Source organism: Ambystoma mexicanum, chromosome 8 (genome assembly GCF_040938575.1).
Source record: "Ambystoma mexicanum isolate Mex_15411 chromosome 8, UKY_AmexF1_1, whole genome shotgun sequence".
In the NCBI taxonomy this organism is placed as follows: domain Eukaryota; kingdom Metazoa; phylum Chordata; class Amphibia; order Caudata; family Ambystomatidae; genus Ambystoma; species Ambystoma mexicanum.
Genome location: NC_090929.1, coordinates 383,419,902 through 383,440,685, shown reverse-complemented (window position 1 = coordinate 383,440,685; position 20,784 = coordinate 383,419,902). Strand labels below are relative to the sequence as shown.

The following is a 20,784-nucleotide window of genomic DNA, read 5'->3' as shown; positions in this document are numbered from 1 at the left end:
TGGGGACGCTGACATGCCAAGAAGGTCCGGGTAAAACATCTGCCTCGGCCATGCCGCTGCGACGAGGATCATCCAACACCGGCACCTTCTGAGTTGACTGATGACTCGAAGTAACAACGGCAACGGAGGGAACGCATACAGAAAGAGGCCTTCCTAAGGGAATGAGAATGCATCCCCCATGCTCCCTTGCTGGGGAAACCTGCTGGCAAATCTCCGGCACTTGGTGTTCATCGCCGTCGCAAACAAGTCGATCTGGGGATTGCCCCATTTGAGGAACAGGTTCTCCACTAGGTCCTGCCGAAGTTCCCACTCGCGGCAAGAGCGAAGCTCCCTGCTCAGAGAGTCAGCAACCATGTTCTTTACTCCTGCTAGATGAAATGGGATGAGGAACATCCCCTAGACAACGGCCCAGTACCATAAGTCCTGCGCCTCTTTATAGAGCGCTGGGGATCTGGTGCCCCCCTGTTTCCCGATGTTAAACATTGTGGTGGTATTGTCTTTGAAGACCTGCACCACCTTGCCCTTGAGGGACGGCAGGAACGATTTGAGGGCCCACAACACCGCCCGTAGCTCCAGAACGTTGATGTGCAACATTGTCTCCTCCGGCAGTCACAGACCTCTGGCGTGAAGTCTTCCGGTGTGGGCTCCCCATCCGTTCCGTCCAGGGAAGCGTCCGTCGTGACCGTCTCCTGGTGTGGTTGTGCCTGGAAATCCACACCTCCGTTCAGATGAGAGCGCACGCCCCCACCACCTTATCGCCCGACGGAACCCCTCGTCGAGCGCGATCCTGTCCTGGAAGCTTCCGGACACCTGAATTCAACGGGCGTCGAGGAACACCAGCAGTGGGCGCATCCTCAACCTGCAGAGTCGGATGAGATAAATGCCTGACGACATCATGATATATGATGTATGGCATTTAGAACGCACCTATACACAAGTGTTTCAAGGCGCGAATGCCGAGCAGAGACTTGATGGCCCTCACCGTGGCGATCTTCAGAGGTAGCAGCTGTTGCACCTTGCCCAGGATGGCCGCTACTCTCTCCTCCGACGGCGACGCCAGGCTTGACACTGTGTTGAGCCGGGATCCCAGGAACAGGGCGTCCTGCGATGTAGTCAAGCAGGACTTTGCATAATTCACTGAGAACCCCAGATCCGTCAGTAGGTGGACGGTTCTCGTCGTGTGGTCGACGGCGATGTCGCTTGAACTGGCCCGGATAAGCCAGTCGTCCAAGTACGGGTAGACGTGAATCCTTTGTAGTCGTAGATGGGCTGCCACCGGAGCCAGGCACTAGGTGAAGACTCTGGGTGCCGACTTCAGCCCGAAGGGAAGAGCCTTGAATTGGTAATGCTTCCCTGAACAGCGAAGCACAGGAACTTGTGGTGTCCTTTGTGAATGGGGATGTGGAAATAAGCATCCTCCAGATCCAAAGACGACAGAAAGTCTCCCTCTTGTAGCTATCTGAGCACGTGCTGAAGAGTGACCATTCGGAATTCCTGGGACTTTATGTATTTGTTTAGTCGTCGCAGGTTGAGAATGGGCCTCCATCCCCCGGTCTTCTTTCGCACGAGGAAGTACCTTCAATACACTCCGGAGGCCCAGAATCGCTTTGGAACTAGCTATATCGCCCCTTTCTTTAGAATGGCCCGAACCTCCAGCAACAGCTAAGGGACGTGGCTTTCCTGTCGGGCCACCAGTGGTATTATAGGACACTTCTGTTGGAACTCTACAGTGTGTCCGTGGGCGAGATCATCCAGCACCCAACTGTCGATGGAGATGGTCTTCCACACGCTGACTAAGTTCGTCAGCTGGCCTCACCGGTGTGCACAGGTGGGGGCCTGACGTCCCGGCCGGTTCATTCTTGCTTGGAGATCGACGGGCCGCCTTGGGGTCCCTGCCGACGACGGTGTCGTCCTCTGAAGGCCTTGGAGCAGCCCCTGTTGGTTTCCTGGGCCGAGGAGCGGGAGGGTTGGTGGTAAGAAGCGGAGCCCCTGCCTTAACCCTTCGAAGATCGGGGAGACTTGCCTCCTGAGGACCGAAAGGACGGCCGACGCTGCTGCAGCGTGCCTAGGGCACGTGCAGTTTCCGTGTCCGCCGTGATGGCTTGTAGCGACTCATCCACAGCCTTACCGAAAAGATTGTCTCCGGCAAAGGGAATGTCCAAAACCCTTGACTGGACCTCCTGTCAAAAGTTGGTGGCCTTGAGCCAGCCATAGCGATGAAGGCAAATGCTGTTGCCCATTTGGCAGAAATGCACCACTGCGATGTCTGTGGCCACTGTGATGGCGTGGTCCGACGCCACCTCGCCCTCTTGTAGAATCTCCAATACTTCTGACCTCTTATCGTGGGAGAGCAAGTCCAGCAGAGGTGCGAGTTTGAACCACAGCTCCCGGTCGTAGCGCACTACGATAGCGAGGGCGTTGGCGGCATTGATGGTTGTCGCTGCAGAGTAGATAACTCGCCTTGCCATTGCATCCAATTTCTTCCCCTCGTTGTCAGGCGGAGTGGAAACTGCCGAAGACGTAGAGCCCGACAACGACTTCTTGGCCGCTGCAGAGACCACAGAGTCCAGTGACGGTTGGGCCTGCAAGCACTTGGGCGCAGAGTCCGGCACCCTGTATTTCTTCACTTGACAGTCCCTCTTAGTCGGGGCCGTAGAAGGGTTCTTCATGAGCACCAGTCCTTCATCCCAAGGATGGTCCTTCTCTTTGCCTCGCGGGGCTGATATTAGAAGCCCTCCTCCTCCTCTGGCGCGAGCTGGCAGAGCTCTGATGCTCAGGAGATCATCGCATCTAACAAGCCTGTCTCATCCGGCGGGGAGGATCTGGGCGGAGGAGACGGGAGGTCTGCCATCGTCGTCCGTGCCCGTCATCGTCGCTGTGTCCGACCCCGTCTCACCAGTTGGGGGTAGTGGAGAGGGAGGAGACGGGTGGCAAAGGGGCATTGGGTGCCTCTTCCTCTTCTTGGATGGCGGTTCCCCTGTCAGCGGGGAGGCAGGCACTGGCGCCGCTGGGAGAGCGGGAGGCGGTGTCGCCGGGCATCCTCTTCTGTATCTCAGATACAAGCGGAAGAAGGGTGGAGAGAATGTCCACTGACAGATCTCTAGGTGGCAGCTGTGGTGTAGGGACAGAGGCAGGCAGCTGGGGCAGAGGAGCAGGGCCAGGGGTCTCATCGCCCAGAAGCCCTCCGTCTTCCTCAACGATATCTTCGTCATTGTAGCACTCATCATCGTCCTCGTAGTAGGGTGTGACCCTGACGTTTCCCTCGTCACCACAAACTTCCTGGATGTCTGGAGGTAGACTAGTTCCCCCTCCTCCGCAGAGGAGATATCTGTGCCCTGGAGAACCTATACACCCGCCGCCCCCCCCCGTTCGCGTCCAGAGGGGACAGTCTTGGGGAGATGACCAGCATCTTCTTCTCCGGGGTCTTCTCAATGGGCTGGAAGGCAGCCTCCCTCCTGGGAGGGAGGGACACTGTCGCCTTTGGAAGGGCGCCCCGCGGGTCCGCCCCCGCAGCCTTCAAAAGGGACGCAACCACCACCTCGATGGAGGGAGCCGTCTTCGTCTGGGGCACTTGGGCCTTCACGGTCAGGCCAGGGCCCTTCTCCTGCTTGGCCTTCGTGGTCGCTCCAGACTCCTTGTCCAGCTTGGCCTTCTCCTTAGGAGCCTTCTCCGTCTAGGGTAGGCCGGACGCCGTACCCCATTTGGCCTTCTCCTTAGCCGTCTCCGGGCCACCTTCAACTTGCCCGGGTGAGATCCCGAGCGTTGACTGGAGACCGATGCAGCAGGGGAAGTAGAATGCGCCCTGGCCGCTCTGGAGCCCGCCGCAACGGCGCTCCCAACGGTAGCAGACTTATGGTGCTTGGCCTTTTGTTGGACCCCCCGTGGAGGGGCGTCCTCAAAGGACTTAGAAGCCTGCTCAGCGTTCCCGGATCCGGGTGAGGCATGCTCCTGGGACCCACCCAGTGCAGAGGTCTTGGCCTGCAGCCACTCACCCAGCCGTTTACTCTGATCCTTCAACGGGCGTGTCAAGAGTTCACGGCAAAACGCACAATCCTCCTCATTGTGCGTCAGGTACAGGCAGTAAAGGCACTGAGAATGTTTGTCCTCAATGTAATCATTCCGCAAAAACTGCAGTCGGTGCAAAGCTTGAAAAGAGAAGGGGAATCCTCCTTCTTGTCCGACATGAGCCACGCGGCGTAGGCCTGAAGAATCTTCTGGAAGCCTCCACGTAGAAATGAAATTGCCCTTGAGGGGCGCTGAAGAATCCAAAATACTGGGCCCCGTTAATCGGAAGGATGATCTATGGAGCACAAGGTTTGATTGACCGAAAAATAGAGTAAAACTCTTCCAAAAAGCAAAAAAACGCAGTGAAAGCTTGAGAGCTAAGCACAAGGACTCCCAACACTTGAACGTGTGGTATAAATCTGAAGATGGCTGCCTGAGGAGGTGCTTAGGTAGAGGGCAGTCAATGGCTGGGGGCGGTATGGCCCACAGCTCAGTGTTTGGTTGTTAGGAGAAAGACAGTTCAGAAATTAATCTGATTTTTTCTTTTACCAAGGATTCCCAGCCTGACAACGGGGAATATTCATGAGCATGTGAATCCATGCCAGACCACATGCTGGAGAACAAAACCACACTGGAAAAGGGGAGGGAATTAAAGAGGTTTTTAAAGCTTTTGAGTTGTGTATCTCTGTGCCAGGAAAAAGAGGGGCACAGATTTGCATTAGAGTCAGGTGGCACTGGAGCCAACCGAGGGGAGAGCGTTAGGATAAGGGGAGTGAGGGTAGTAGGTAGACTGAGGGGGAGTGGGTGTTGGGAGAGAGGTTTAGGGAGATTTGAGCGAAAAAAAAAAAAGACAACAAAAATAAAAATAACCAGTCATAAAAAAATAGACTGAAAAAAACCTGACTGCATGCAACATTATATCGTATGGTGTTGCATACTGTCAGCTTTGCAGGAGTAAAAAAAAAAAAAGGATGCATTCCCCACCCTCAACCCCCACTTACCTGTTACCTCGCCGCCTGGTCCACTTCTGCCCTGCAGCGTCAAATCCGTCCCTCCAACGCGTGTCGAATCCGACGCAGCAGGGTCCCTTTTTCTTTTTTTTTTCCACCCCCCACCTCCAATATCGAGGAAGCGGGGGACACCCCTGCAACTCCCCAAGGCCAATAAACACCGAACATGGGGAGTGTGGGATACCCCCGCAACCCCAGCTCCACATGTTCAGTGTGTATTAGCCAATTTCTTTGTATATATTCGGTTGAATGGTACAGGCCAAATTCAGTCAAATGTACCATTCGGCCAAATACATTTGAACAAATATACTAATACCAGGGGAGAGAGTAAGGTAGTAGAGAGATGTGTAGTGAGAGGTGAGAAGAGGGGGTGCAGTGATGAGGAGAGTGGTGTAGGGAGAAGTGGGGTGTAGGGAAAGGTGAGAGAAGGGGTAGGGAAAGGTGAGAAGGAGGTAGGGTAAGGTGAGAAGGGGGGGGTGTAGTGAGGTGAAAAGAGGGATGTAGTGATAGGGGAGAAGAGGGATGTAGTGAGAGGGGAGAAGAGGGATGTAGTGAGAGGGGAGAAGAGGGATGTAGTGAGGGGGGAGAAGAGGGATGTAGTGAGGGGGAGAAGAGGGGTGTATTTGGGAAAGAGCGGTGTAGTGTGGAAAGAAGAGGGATCTAGTTAGAAGAGTGAGGAGGGGTGTAATGAAAGGAGAGACGAGGGTAGTGGGAGGTGAGAAGAGTGTAGCCAGAGGAGAAAAAATGAGTTCAGTGAGAGGAGAAGAGGGGTGTGTCAGAGGAGAAAAACGGGGTGTAGTCAGAGGAGTGAAGAGGGATGTAATGAGGAGTGAAGAGGGGTGTGAGGAGAGAAGAGAGGGAGTGGGAGGTGAGGGGTGCAGTGAAAGTTGAGGAGAGGGGTGCAGTGAAAGGTAAAGAGATAGGAGAAATGCGAGCAGAGGAGAGAGAGTGTGGAACATCGGAAAGACAGGAGGGAAAGTAGATTAGTAAGATTAAGAGAGAGAGAGGGAGAGAGAGAGAGAGAACCAGAGTGTCTGCAATTGGCACAAAGAACCCATGACATCTGTTGAAACCACTGGGATAGATACACTTAGATGAACCCCGGAGGGGGATAGTCAGATACAGACTGTGCCTCTAGGCCCTCATCAAAGCTAGCATTGACAAAGCCAGTAACTTGTGCTGATGACTAGGCATGGGCATGTTAGGAGCATGATATGCCCAAGTACCCACACAGTTGTCAGGCTTTGATCTTCGTCATCAAAAACTATTTAGAGTAAAGCATACCGATTTGGCTAAACATGATCCATCCATGGAAATAAAAATAAAGACACCTTGAATAAGAGACAAACAGCCCAATTATCCAGTGTGAACTCCTTTATATGAATCTGTTGCATTTTTTGTTAATCAAACGGCAGGGTACTTGCACTATTGACAAGAATGTGCTTAGTTAACATAGTAATGACAAGTTGAATTATGCTTAATTTTGACAACAGTGCTCATTTCCATTATGCCCTTAAGCACAAGAAACCATTATGCTCACTTAGTACCTCAGTGTCATTTAACAATAAACCCAGTTAGCATGGCAGTACTAGATTCCACTATGTCCATTTAACACAAATGATGTCTACTTTATGCACAATTAGCACAGTAAAATCAGATACACCATTGTTCCCAGTTAGCACGCCAGTAGCAGACTCCACTTTGTCCACTTAAAGGAATGAAACTGAAATTATTCCCAATTAGCAGATCAGTGCTAAATGTCATTGTGACCAGTGTCACAGCCAAGGTATCAACATACAGCTCAGTCAGGAGTATGCTTTCACAACTATTCAAAAACAAACGTGAAGCTGGGGGTTTAGGGAAATTATAATTGTTATTTTATAACGCACTTAATACCAGAGAACAGTTTCTAAGCAGGAGACCCGTGTACGAACCTGTGTTGCTATGCGTTGTCTTGCTTCCAAGAAAAACGCATTGCCCCGGAGCTATTATCCGGGCCCAATGCACAAAGAGATGGGTTTCACAACTCAAAAAAGAAAATAAAGCTCCTCTCTATGATCTCGATGCTTCAGTTCTACCATCTCACCACCAGAGTATGCCTTGCCTTGGCATGGCATGGTTCAAAAGAGTTACTCACAGACCTTTCTTGGGGTTTTAAACGCCCCATAATTCCAATGCTGGAGAAGTCTAGAACTTTCAGTGTAAAGTGTTTTTTCCAGCCCCCCCACCCTTCCTGGGAGTGACAGCATCCATGCATCTTAGACCTCTAGACCTGCCTTCTCTGTGGGGCCCTGGTTACAGAGCTAGCACCTTTCTGCTGAGTTTCCTTTGTTCCCTGCCATCTTTACTACTGTATTTCTGGCCTGTTTGATACTCGTCATGTTCTGGAATGCTTCCTTGCGCCTAGACTTTGCCTTGTACACCACTCTTGCTTGGTCCTCTTTCTCTTTCTTTCTATTTCGATCATAATCTCCTTTGGTGCTGCAACCATGCATCGCTTTCCAGTCCTGGCCTTCTAGTGCCCAGTGTTTACTTATTAATGAGCATTTCTCCCCTTCTCGTTTCTTCCTCTCATTGATACTCCTCTCCTCCTTTGACCTTTCTTTCCTTGTATCCACTCTTTCTCCGTTCTGGAGGTAATTACTTTCTCTGCCCTTTTGTAGATTTCTTCTTTTTACTGCTTCTCTTGTAATCTTCTCCACCTTTCCCGCTTTCTTGCCCCGCCTTGGGACTTTCTCCACCTTTACCAACCCTCCCCGTTTTCCCTGCTCGCTTTCTTTCTATGGGTACCCCCACCTTGCATGTTATGGATGATCTCTGTGACCTCCTCCAATTTCTCCATTACTCTTTTCTCTTTGGGCACTTACTTTCTTGTTTTGCTCCCCTACTTCTCATTTCTGCACTTCTCCCAGTTTTCCTCCTCCAGGGTTTATACTTCCTTCTCTCCGTCCTCTTCTGTACTCCTTTCTAAAGTGTTCCTTCTTCACTCCACCTTCCTGTGTCTCTCCGCTGTACCTCCATTTCTCGTCCCCTATCGTCTCTCTCTGCTGCCTCCGTCCTCCACTCGGTAACACCATTGCACTGCTGGCACGTCTCTGGATGTAGTCATATGGTTGTCTTTCAAATATACGCATGGTATATGATTGGGAGATGTTAGAGAGATTTAGTCCACAGCCCTAGTAAGGGGTTTAAAACAATTTAACCTAACTCATGGGAGGGAGGAAGGCTGGCATTGAATTAGTTCTAGCAATGTTATACTGAAAAATATGCAAATATAAAATCACATGCACAATATCTATTGTAATGAGTCACCCCTCCTTGGAAGCTTGGTATCTCCCAGAACTTGTGGCAGTAACCACGTGACTGTATTCAATAAAAGGAACGAGCGGCCTCCCGCTCTTTAGTCTTCAGAGTGAGCAGACATGGTGTGCTGTGTCGTTATTGTGCAGCACCATGCTGGTGCTGCATAGCTGGCATAGGGCCTGCCCGGCAGGGCTCTCCACCATGATAGTGCCCCTGCCGGGCACCGCTGTCACCCATGACTGCCATGTATGTAGAGCCCCTGCTGGGCAACTCTACCATTGGAAGCCAGTTCCCCTGCTGGGCAACACCTAAGTCATCTGGCTCTTGCAGGCCTGTGTGTCCCCAGGCTATGGAGGAACCTGTGTGCTCACGGGCTGACCGGTGGCACCTAGTCCGGAGCTGTCTGCTGGGTGCCCCCAGCCTTAATGTCACGTTGGGTGATCCCGACACAAGCAGGGTTATCCCTGCCCATTGTCCTGTTGCGTGACCGCAGCCCATATGTCTGCTGGGTGCCCCCAGCCCTGGTCCGCCTGATCTGGGTGCCCCCATGCGAGGACATAACATTGGCGATGAGGAGTGAGGTCCCTGTTAGGTAAGATTTCCACAGAGCTGGTAAATCTTCCTTTCCTGGTTCAACTCCAGAACTTTTTGCTTTTCCAGTGGGATATTTTTCATTAATACCTCAGTGAGTGGGAACCTTTTTCCACACTCACCTAATCTTTAACTCTTTATGGGTGTCATTTTTAAGACTCTCCATAGTGTCTTTTTAAAGTTATCATGTTTAACAACTTATTGGTAATAAGTGCCTGTTGTTGCTGGGTTGCCCTAGGGGCTCCCCATTTAACTTTCTTGTGTTAACCTTGAGTGAACTACAGTTCCCAAGGGTAGAAAGGATCTTTGGATCCCTTTTACATTTTATTATGTGAAACCAACACACCCCACCTTATGTGGAGTGCTGGGGAGATACAATGTATCCCCTTTCACATTAAAACTTTAACAATTCTGTTACAGTGACAAGCTTACCTTTAATGGCTGGTGGCAGTGTTACCTTTTACTAATGTGGTGCACCTTTAGCACGTGCTGTAATCACAGCTGCAGTAAAGGCACCTAAGGGTGCTCATTTTACCAAAATGACCCCTGTCTTCTTTTTCTGCCATTTTAGTGTTTCTTGTCATTTCTTGTTCCTTCCCCTGACATCCAGGGCGGGAAATTCCTTTGTTTGAGTTTTGTCTTTGGCGGGAGTCCCCTGGACACCCCGCCCAGGCTCCAGTCAGTCTGTAAGCACAGGAAGTGGTGGAGTAGTTCAAAACTCCCTCATCCTTTGTGTTACGCCTTCCTTCAACTGGGACAAATACCAGTGGGGGGCTGGCTGTCCTGATTGGACAACCAGACGCTCCTTTCTTGTAAAATGCAGGGAGAGAATGCAGAGGTTGTGCTGTAGTTCCTGATAAATACTGGAAACCTGGAAGCTGAAGTCATGTCGACCACTGGAACAGAAAACCGAAGAGGATGACGAAGGAAAAGCAGCGGGAATGATTTCCAGCGACCGGAGAGCCTGCTGTGTAACCGGAGCCTGCTGCAGCCCTTCCTTCCAATCGACCTGGGGTCTCCGAAAACAACGACCCGAACACAGAGCCTGGTGAGACCCACTAGACTCAAGACTCAAGACCACCTGCATTTTGTTGGGGCGCGGCCAACAGCGAGATGCAATAGACGTGAGCCTCTTGAGCTGCCGCGACCGCGGCTGATATCCTGTTTGTAACGCCCGCATTCCTGTACCTGCCGTCCCCTAAAATACACCCGCCGGAGTGTGACACCTTGGGGCACATCTATGCCGGAATCAGCGTGAAACGCACCGGGCGGAAGAACTGGAAGCCGGTGAAGATTGGCGCTCACGCTGACCTGCAGGCAACCAAGATGGCCGCCGGGCCGGAGTGCTGGGCGTGCTGGGAGCGAGGATCGAGGCGGCCCCGCCGCCGTTACTGACCGCCGACCCACCAGCCTGTTGCCTGCCGCAGCAAGGAGCTGAAGCCCTGGGGTGTGGTGGAGGTCCCCAGGCATGAAGACTGAGGCGGTGGACGCGGCTGGGGGCTGGGCGACCCCGCTCCGTGGAGTGAAGGCGGAGAGCCAAAGGACCCCGCCCATACGGGAGCGCAGAGACTGGAGGGGCCCAACCGAAGCAACGCTGAATCAGCATAGTGGCAGCAGATGCTGTTCTACCGGTGAGTGCTCACACCAGAGGCCCTGCACGAAGCCCAGCCCCTCCGCCCTCCCGACCGGGAGGCACCTCGAGCAGCACCTGGCTCTCCCGCCCCAGAGCACACCGCAATGAGTGGGAGGCCCAAGAGCCGCCCGGAACCCAGCCCAGTGAAATAATTACGCGGCCAGCCAGCGCATCAACAAAGGCTGGAGCCATAATCCTGCTGAAGGGGCACCGACCTCCTGGGACATGAACCAATGCTCCCAGCCGCCAAAAGCAGCATGGGGTGAACCACACATTACAGCGGCGAACAGTGGTGCGGCAGTGTGGACCGTCACTGGGCTGAACTAGGGGCACAACCATACCACAACCCCCCGACCCCCACTCAGAAAAGCCTAAACACCACTGGAGAGACACTGGGGTACACAGGGGCGGGAAGCGGCACAACAGTGTCTATAACCTACGGAGAGAACATCAACCTCCCGGGATACCAACTACCGCTTCCAGCGACCGAGAGTGGCGGGAGGTAAGCCTGGCACCGCAGCAACAATTAGAAGAGCGGTAGGGAGGACCACCGCCTATCAGAGGCAGAATACTGGGGGCAGAACTTTAATAATCCCCTGCCCTCAGGAATGCTGAACCTCCACTGAGGGGACACCGGGCTGCCTAGGGGAGAGCAGGTCGTACAACAGCGTACACAGCCCACTTAAAGAGCACCGCCCCCCCCCGTGAGGCCAACCAACGAGAGCGGTAGGGGGTGAGCTGGCCACTACAGCTGCAAACAGAAGTTTGACACCGTGGTCCGCCACCGTCCTGGGGCCGATAACAGGGAAAGAACCACACTGTACCCCCCCTCGGAGCTGCTGTAACCCCACTACCATGACATAGAGCTGCCAAGTGGAGATCGACCTGCGCAATAAGCCTTCTGATCAGCAAGACAGGAATCTCGCTACAAGATCATGCCTGCAGGGCCTGGCAGCAAGCATGGGGAAAGATAAAGCTAAGAAACCAACCATGCAAAACAGGATTGACCAATACACTGTCTCCCCCACCACAATCTCCCAAACTCCAACCGCTGCCCTCTGGAGACACAGAATCTGCACACATGCTCTCCCTAAGAGACGTCATGGCCGCCATAGCGGATTCCCGCTCATCAATGGAGCAGAAGATAGACGGAATAAGCCTGGATGTATTCCTCCTCAGACATGACTTACAAAAACTAATCAGCGTGCACTGGAGAGGCAGAACAGCGTATCTCTAACACAGAGGATGGGCTACATAATGTGCAACAACAACTCCAGGGAGTCTCAGCCAAGCTCAAGACTCTAGAGGCTAGGGTCGAGGAGGGAGAGGGGAGATCCAGGCGTAACAACGTCCGCATGTATGGAGCTCTTCCTGGAGTAGTGGCTAACAGACCTGTTCGACCCGCAATCCTTTTCCAAATTTTTCTCTATAGAAAGAGCACACCGCATGCCCACAGGTAGACCAGTGCCCGGCGCCCCCCCACGAACCGTGATCGCGAAGTTGCTAAACGATCGAGATGCACTCTTACAGCTGGCACAAACCAAAGGCACAATCATCTTCAACGGATCCAGGATAGCCTTCTTCCCCGAGTATACGAGGGAAGTACAGAAGGCGAGACAATCCTTTGAAAAGCTCAAAAGACAACTTCAAACATTAGGAGTTAAATATGGCCTGCTTTTCCCTGCTCAGCTGAAAATATATCACAAAGGCACAACGTTCCACTTTAACGACCCTAAGGAAGCCTTGCGCTGGGCAGAGCAGCACATAGAGGAGGACTGGTCGGCACCTCGAGGTAACAGGAGCAGGAACCGCAGACCACCAGCGGACCAGCGTCAAGTACCGGACCAGCCACCACTAGCAGACCAACCGGCGGACGTCGGGGACTGACTCCCGCCCTGATTCCCACTGAAGGCCCAGAACCTACCGGCAGGTAAGAAGTCATTCCCTGGACTACGCAGCAGTATGTCCCAGTAACTTACATAAGGGGTTCCACACACTTACAATGCGGCAAGCGGAGGTCTACTACCCTCGCGTCTGGGGAACCCCCCCAACCTCTTTAGTTTAATTCAATCAGGGACTGTTAAATTGACACCCTATTTCTTTTGAGTGTCAGCGATGTTTGGGCGACAGGTACTTCGTGTTGGGGTGGAGTATAGGGACAGGGAAGGAGGGGTAAGTTTGCAAGGGTTTTTTGTTGCCTTAGGACCAGGGTTGCTATGGCCCTTGGTTAGTTGGGGCCACAGCATGTTCAGACAGCAATCCAATCAACATTCTTGGCACGATCACCATACACGGGGACCCTACCCCAGCGAGACATCCACCCAACCCTCTAACATGTATGCTAGAGGGCACAGCACAATCCCAGTCGCTATTGACTGAATGCCCCAAGTCCCTCAAAGTGCTTACCTGGAACGTAAACGGGATGGACTCCGCGATCAAAAGACGCCTGGTTAAGCAATTACTCAGTAGACACGCCCCCGACGTGGCCCTGCTAACTGAAACACATCTAGCTGGATCACACTGTACTCTCTTCCAGAGAACCAACTACAGGGCCGCCTTTCATGCGGGACACACAATGGGATCCAGGGGCACCCTCATTCTTATACATAAATGCATCCCATTTGCCTTGCAGAATTTAGAACAGGACCCTCGGGGTCACTATGTGTTAATCCTAGGAACGCTTTGGGGTGAAAAGTTTGCTTTTGTCTCAATATACTCCCCACCCGGTCTGGGGCAGGAACTGTTAGATGAACCGACTACCCTCATGGGCAAACATCAACCTGATAAGTGGTTTCTGGGATGGGACTTTAACGACGTCATGTGCAATACCATTGACCGCACCCATCTCAGACAACGCAACCCAAATACCTCCACGAAGCTATTTAACTTTGTTTCTGCCTTAGGCCTCTGGGACGTGTGGCGGGAACTAGAGGTTATTCATTCCACTCGGGAGCCCACGGCTCCCTCTCCAGGCCTGACTACCTCTTCCTTCCGCACATAGACCTCTTTAGAGTAATATCGGCAGACTTACTCCCCCGGGGAGTCTCGGACCACTCACCTCTGTTGGTGGAAATGCGGTTGCAGGGTATAACCTCCCCTAAAACGTGGAGACTGAATAATTGCTATCTAGGCTTCCCCGAACTGGTGGACCGCCTTATTGAAGTCTCCACCGAATACTTCGAGATTAACGACATTGGGGAAAACAACCCGGTAACAATATGGGAGGCTTATAAGACCGTGCTGCGGGGAGAAATAATCTCCTGGACAGCGAACAAAAAGACAGACAGACTCCAGAAGATAATAGAGGCAGAAGGGGAGTTAACCCAATGGGAGAACAAACACATCCTAGACCCAACCCCTCAGACCCAACTGTCCCTCAAACGAGCCACTGAGCGCCTCCGAAACTTAATGTTAGATAGGTATTACACAAATTGTTCATTTACAATTGTTCGAATGAATCTGCGTCGTCTTCACCTGGCATTAGAACGGGCTCCTATCATTGACACTCCACTTGCCCTCTTGGCAATTGATTTTGAAAAGGCCTTTGACTCGATCCAGTGGGATAGCCTTTGGGAGATCATGAAACGCATGGGGTTTGGAGACGGTTTCCTGGGATGGGTAAAACTACTCTATATGAACATCCAGGCAGAGGTCAGGGTGAAAAGGTGGACCTCCCGATCCTTTCACTTGGGCAGGGGTACGCGACTGGGATGCCCCCTCTCCGCCCTCCTCTTCGCCCTTGCGATTGAACCACTCGACCTATATCTCCGCTAGAGCGCAGCCTGGATGGGATTTAGATGGCCAGAGGGACATGAAGACCGAACCTCCCTGTACGCCGACAATCTCCTGGTATACCTGGGGAACCCAGCCCGGACCTGCCCTATTGAGACTCAGATGCTCATCCGTTATGGGGAGTTTAGTGGACTGAGAATCAATTGGAGGAAATCCGTTTTCTTCCCGGTGAAGGGTGGTGGGCTGGCCAACCCACAGGATTGCCCGTACCGAACGGAGCAGCATGGCTTCCGGTATCTAGGAATCTGGATAACAGCAGATCTCACCAGCTATGCAACGCACAATCTTCAACTGATCATTGACCGGTTCGTCAGTGATGTTCACTACTGGAAACTTCTCCCCCTGACCCTCTTGGGTAGAGCCGCACTTTTTAAAATGATGGCCCTTCCAAGATTCCTTTATGTCCTGCAGAATGCCCCACTTAAGATTCCAAACACTGAATTTGACCGGGTGGAGACCCTCCTTAGGGAACTTATATGGGGTGGAGGCCAATCACGCATAGCACTGACCACACTTCAAAGGTCGATGTAAGAGGGCGGGATAGGGGTGCCCCGCCTCCAAACCTATTACTGGGCCTCACAACTTGCGGTGGTCAACGACCTGCTTCACGGGGACCGGGAACTACCCCACATCAGGGCTGAGGTGGCGGCCATGCAGGACACAGATTCATTACGCTTCCTATACCAATCCCCCCAGAGACCCCCTCCGCCGACAACTATGACACATACTACTACTATTTGGAGACATGCATACGTGTTTGTAGGGTGGAAAAACAAAATAACTGCGGCACAACCCCTATGGCAAAACAGTAACTTAAAGGAAATCGAGAAACTCGAACCATGGCTGCGCTGGGTGAGGGCTGGGATTCTGAAAGTAGAAGACATCCTGAAAGACGGGAAACTAACCTCATTCGAAGACATGCAATTTAAATTCCAACTTACGGACACTAAACGGTACCACTACATGCAATTGACCCATGCCCTGAGAACCCATATACCTGCAGATGCCACTGTCCCGGACTACACACTGATAGACCGTAACATGCTACCAGCGTACATCCTCACCAAATGTACATCCATCCTCTATAACGCCATCACATCCTTCGCTGCTCCTGAACTGACGAGCCTAAAAATAAAATGGGAAAGAGATGTAGGAGAGATAGACCCAGAGGACTGGATCCAGGTACTAATGCACCCACGGGAAGTGGCCATCTCCTCTAGGCTCCGGCTGGTGCAACTCAAAATCTTGCAGTGTGTACTACATTGTTCTAGGACTACATTGCATGGCTGGAAGAGAGCATCGAACCCGAACTGTCTCCGGTGTGGAGAGGAAGAGGGAACCTTCTTTCATATCCTATGGACATGTCCCCGGATTCGCGCCTTCTGGAACGCTTGCTGTAGTGAACTGACTAGGATAGTCACTCGGATAGTCACTCGCACTATACAGCTGGATCCAAGGGTCCTAATCCTGGGAGTATCAGATGAGAGTGATTTCAATAAATGGGAAAAGCTGCTACTGAACACAGCAGCGGGCCTGATGAAGCGCAACATCGCAGAAAAATGGGGAGTGCCAGAGTCCCCGACGCTGGAACAGTGGGTAATGGACATGGACACATGCGCTATGATTGAACGCCGGATATACAACGCAAGAGGCTGTCATACCAAAGCCTCCAAAATATGGGGGAGGTGGGAAGAGGGTGGGCCCTAAGGCCCACGGACAATGGTGATGAAAACCTGAACAAATACACAGAAGGTTATGGGAAATGATTTTGGTAACTGGTGATACAAGTATTAATGTGAATTTATGATTGGACATGCTGGTCTTCGATTGCTTTTGTTTTTCTTTTTGTGGTTGTTTTGAGTATGTTATAAAACAATAAAAAATGTTTTACGAAAAGAAATAAAAGAAGACCTGCATTTTGAGCCATCCCACGGGTTGCTGCGACCTTGCGTTCTTGCAATACCCCAATACCCTGGGACCTCCAGCCACTGTGCGGTGCACGGTCTTCCGAATTCCGAATCTCGCTGAAGCTTTGTGGGCATCCTGGTGTGTCTCCAGAGACACAAATCGAGTCCGAAAAGTCCCCTCACAAGAGTCCTGGACCTTTTAAACAACAAAAATTCAACCGCGATTTTCTGTCTTCTTCTGTGCTCCTTGAAAAGGCACCAAACCTGCAGAACTGCATTCAGCCACGAGAGAAATCTTGCCTAGAGCCTTCTTCATCGATCCCTGCTGCAAAGTCCCTTCTGAGGTCTTGTGTTCAGTCTCCAAGACAAGGAATCCAGTGACCGGGTATTTGGCTGAAGTTCTCCTGCTGCAATCTCTTCTTCATTGCTGAGGTACTGTGTTGGCTTGGGTATACACTTACCTTAAGCCTGTTGGGATTTCTGTGTAGCTTTGGGGTGTCTTCTGTGATTGGAAGGTCCCTCATCCAGTGCACCCAGTCCCACTGCTAGAATCCTGCTGGGGTGTCTTCTGTGAAGCCCCTGGACCCTCTTCTAACCCTAGAAGTTAAGTACTCGCCTGTTTGCCAGTTTTCCTAAGGAACTCTGACTTTTGCTACTAAAGAACGTATTCTAACACTGCCTGTTGGTCACTAGTCCTAGTGACCCCCCTTCTGCTACGGAGAACACTCATGCTCCAAAAATAAGGGAAAGACTTTGAAGGGATTGGGACTTCTGCCTAGAAAAGAAATCAAGTCTTTGACTTACTTGTAAAGAGTTGGTGGGTGACTGTAATTCTAAGAGTGAACAGCTACAAAAGTTCTTACTGATCTTGAATGTGTGATGCACTATTCTTAAAAGTATGGTTAACACTTTTACTTCCTTAGCCACTGTTTTGCCAGTCTAAAATAAAGTAGATGTAAAGGTGTTTTACTCTCCTGTAATTAGGTCATGCCTCTTTACAAAAGTAATGTGTTGGTTTCACCAGATTATTCCTGTATGGTTGTGGTTGAGTGTCCTCCAACTGTTGGTATCAGCAGGTTAGTCCTGCTAGGATAACTGTATGAGTGTCCCCCAACTGGGTCTTGCTTCCCCTGACTTGCTGCTAGCCTGTCCTTAATAAGTCTACATTAGGTAGTTGCCTACCCAGAATAACTATTCAGGAAAGTGACACATTAGGTTTTACTTTCCCCTTCATTGTGAAGTTAAAGTATGTGGGTTTTACTTACCTTGTTTTAGCTGTGTGCCATCCAAAACAAGTTACCAGAGTTATTGCTTACCTCAATCTGGGGTTCCCCGATTTCCAAAGCATATGTAATTGTATATTACATCCTTAGGTTTTACTCACCTGGTAGAACTATGTGTTATGACAAAAGTGGTTATATGTTTCTACTGCACCTAGAATACGTGTTTCACTATTCACCAAAAAGTATATTGTCCAGTTGACTGTTTATGTGATTTGTTCCAAGAGTCACTGTACAACTGGAAGGGCCTACTGCCCTTGTATTATCAAAGGTAATCTGAAAGTAACCATTGGTCTTTCACTCCCAAAGAATAGGCTTGACCTATACTAAATGTGTATAACAAGGTTTTGACTTACCTAGAACTACTGTTAGGTGTTCCAAATAAGGTTTATACTTGGGCCTGTGTGCTTTCAAGTATAGGGTTGTGTTTTATATTGTGATTTCATATAATGTGTTAGTACTTAACCCCTAGATTTATCTGGGCCTACCTGTATTTCAATAAATCCTTTATTTTTACAATACATAGTGTTTCAGTGTTTCTTTGGATCATTTGTATTACAATTTCACTTTTACTGTATCTACTGCCCTCTCTCCCTCCTAAGATAAGCCTGGCTGCTCTGTCTATGCTACCCTGAACTCAGGTGGTACAGCCTTATACTAAGAGTGGAGTCTTGTTCTGCCTCAGTTGAATGGTTTTATTAGGCCCTTAGTTGGACTTCAGAAAAACTGTCCTAACAGTCCCCCGTGCCCCCTAGTGGCGTGCTCCCCACCAGCAAAGTTGGAGGAGCCCGCCCGACCACTGTGGCGGTCCGGTGTCCCCTGCTGGGCCCTGCGAGGAGTCTGCGGCAGGAGAGAGGAGTGGTGGATGTGGCCCCCCTCCAAGAAGAGAGAAGCACTTTATCAAGGACTTGATTGTCTTTTCCACTATCGTTTCCTCTCTTCTGGCGCCAATGCCCAGAGAACTCTCTCCTAACTATGCATACAAATGAAAGCACAGATAAGCTTTGTAGCAAATAAAACCTTTCCTTCCTTCCTACAGTGCAAGCCCTCAACCTTTACCATATAGACTGGGGTAAAAACACTCCTCACTGGTATCCCCCACCAAAATCCCTACCAATTCCATTTGCAATGCTGCTGTGTGGCCGATTTCCATCAACCCCAAACGTAATCACAACACTAGTCTAATTAGCTGCTGTCCCATGTCTGCATACAGTTCAAAACATTTGAAAGACCAGCCTGTGACAGGGTCAGTGCCATGATCCTGTCAGGGAAAAGGGGAGGTGGGGGAACTCCAGTCTCTGAGACTGCCTCAGGTGCCATTAGTACAAAATGTATAAAGCACGAACTAAGGCCGAGGGCATCTAGGCGCCATGCCTGTGAATGATGCCACCCTCGGTCACAAAATACCTCTTCCCAGGAAGGGGTGATGAAAGGCCTATGCGAACTCTAAGGAAGGAACAGACAATACCATAACATTGTGTGGGTCTCAGGGGATGAGGCCCAGCCCAACCAAGGAGACAAACTAGACAGTTTTGTTTGGGAAAAGCCATCTATCTAGATTTTAAATTGGGCCAGTCTTGGTACGATTGCCAAAATAAAGTTGTGAAACTCGAGCATATGTTCTTGCTGCCCTTTTTGGTCCCAGGCAACCCATTGATGAACTAAATTCACTAATGAGTCAGATTATTTACATGACTGCTGGGGCACTTTTCTGGTGAGAACAAGTCTTCTATTAAAGTTATCTCATCTTCCAAAAACAGACATAAATCTTTAGCAGTGTTGGCAATTCTTTGCATCTTTTTTTTCTAATTTATTTTCCTACACCATTTAGTAAATACTCATGTGTTTGATGGGATACACAAACAATAATTATAGCTTTAAATGTTTGTAACTTGTAGGAATGATACTTGATTTGGAGTTTTCCACCTATAGAAATGAAGAATATTGCAAGTCATCCTGAAGTTCCAGGATCTTATAAATGCAGAACGGTACAGGCCGAGTGACAGGATATGGGCAAAGACCATTTCAGTCTCTTGCATTATCGTTTTGACATACAGTTGAAAGTACTGTATCCCATGTGCAGAGCACACACTAGACACTCATTTGTCCCAACACATTTGCACAGGGACGTTGTACGCTAGACAGTAGTGCTAAAAGGGCAGGAGATCAGCATACCATAACAGAAAAAAAATCCGATGTGACTGATTATTAGTGAAGCTTTTCTGAGCTAGACATTAGGTGTTCCCATTGAAGTAAATGAGATTAATGCTTTTGAAAGTTGAGAAAGGTTTGCTGGGTGTGTGAGCACATTGCAGTTTATTGGGGGCTATTGGTGTGTTTAGAAGCTGAAAATTGATTCAAGGAAGCAGACAAACTTAAAACAATTGTGAGTGAAAGGGATGAGTGAGCTACCTGTATCTTATAAAAGAGAACCAGTTGCTACACAATTGGGGCTCAATGGCAGTAACAATTAAAGAGTACAGGTCTACATATTTCCACCTCTGACACCAACAAGAACTGATCTCACTGACTTTGTATGTGAATGCTAACACTATGACCCTCCTGTGAACCAGCGTTGTATAATGCGGTCCTGAGCCCATGCGGGTGATTTATGCCCTGCACTCTGAGAATGTGTGGAGGACTAGCATCTCATATTGTGGATGTTCTCGTGATTGGTATCTCTGATCTGAGCATGTGCCGACAGAAAATATCTCACTCTGCATTTCCAGGTGGATAGTGCTTCGCATTTCAGCATGCTCAGGTACACTGTGTTTAAGTGTTTTAAGCATGGGTTAGCCAATTCTAGCATCCTGCATTACGAGTATGCGCTGGCAAAATGTGACCCATATTCTAAGCATGTAAAGACGATTAATATGTCACACTCAAAGCATGAGTTGATGGTTAGGGTCTTGCACTCTGTACATGTACAGATCAACAGCATCTTTCACTTCAAACATGTGTTTGTGTCAGTGTTGAACCCTATGAAAAAGCAAAAGGAAAAAACAGCAAACCAAAACCATATCCTTCCTCAAACGCAGAAAGCTTTGCCAATGTATTATTTTGCAATAGAAAAACACAAGTACTATCACTGAGCCAAAACTAAACAAAAAAACAACGCCATGTCCAGAGGCTGGCTTTAGACTGTGCTTTCAGGAGGAATTACATTTCTGGCTGTGGGCAGCAAGAAAACAGCACTTAAGCATAGCTAAAAAAGCTTTGAAGGGTGGAGATTTCATACAAAGGGTGAACACTGCGCAATTAAT

At 50.1% G+C, this 20,784-nt stretch overlaps 1 protein-coding gene across 1 annotated transcript in view; it reads right to left on the bottom strand.

Annotated features, from left to right (window-relative positions):
- ANAPC2 (anaphase promoting complex subunit 2) overlaps nucleotides 1–20,784 on the bottom strand; it is a 649,174-nt gene that overhangs the window by 304,508 nt on the left and 323,882 nt on the right. The gene's annotated exons all lie outside the window — the stretch shown is intronic.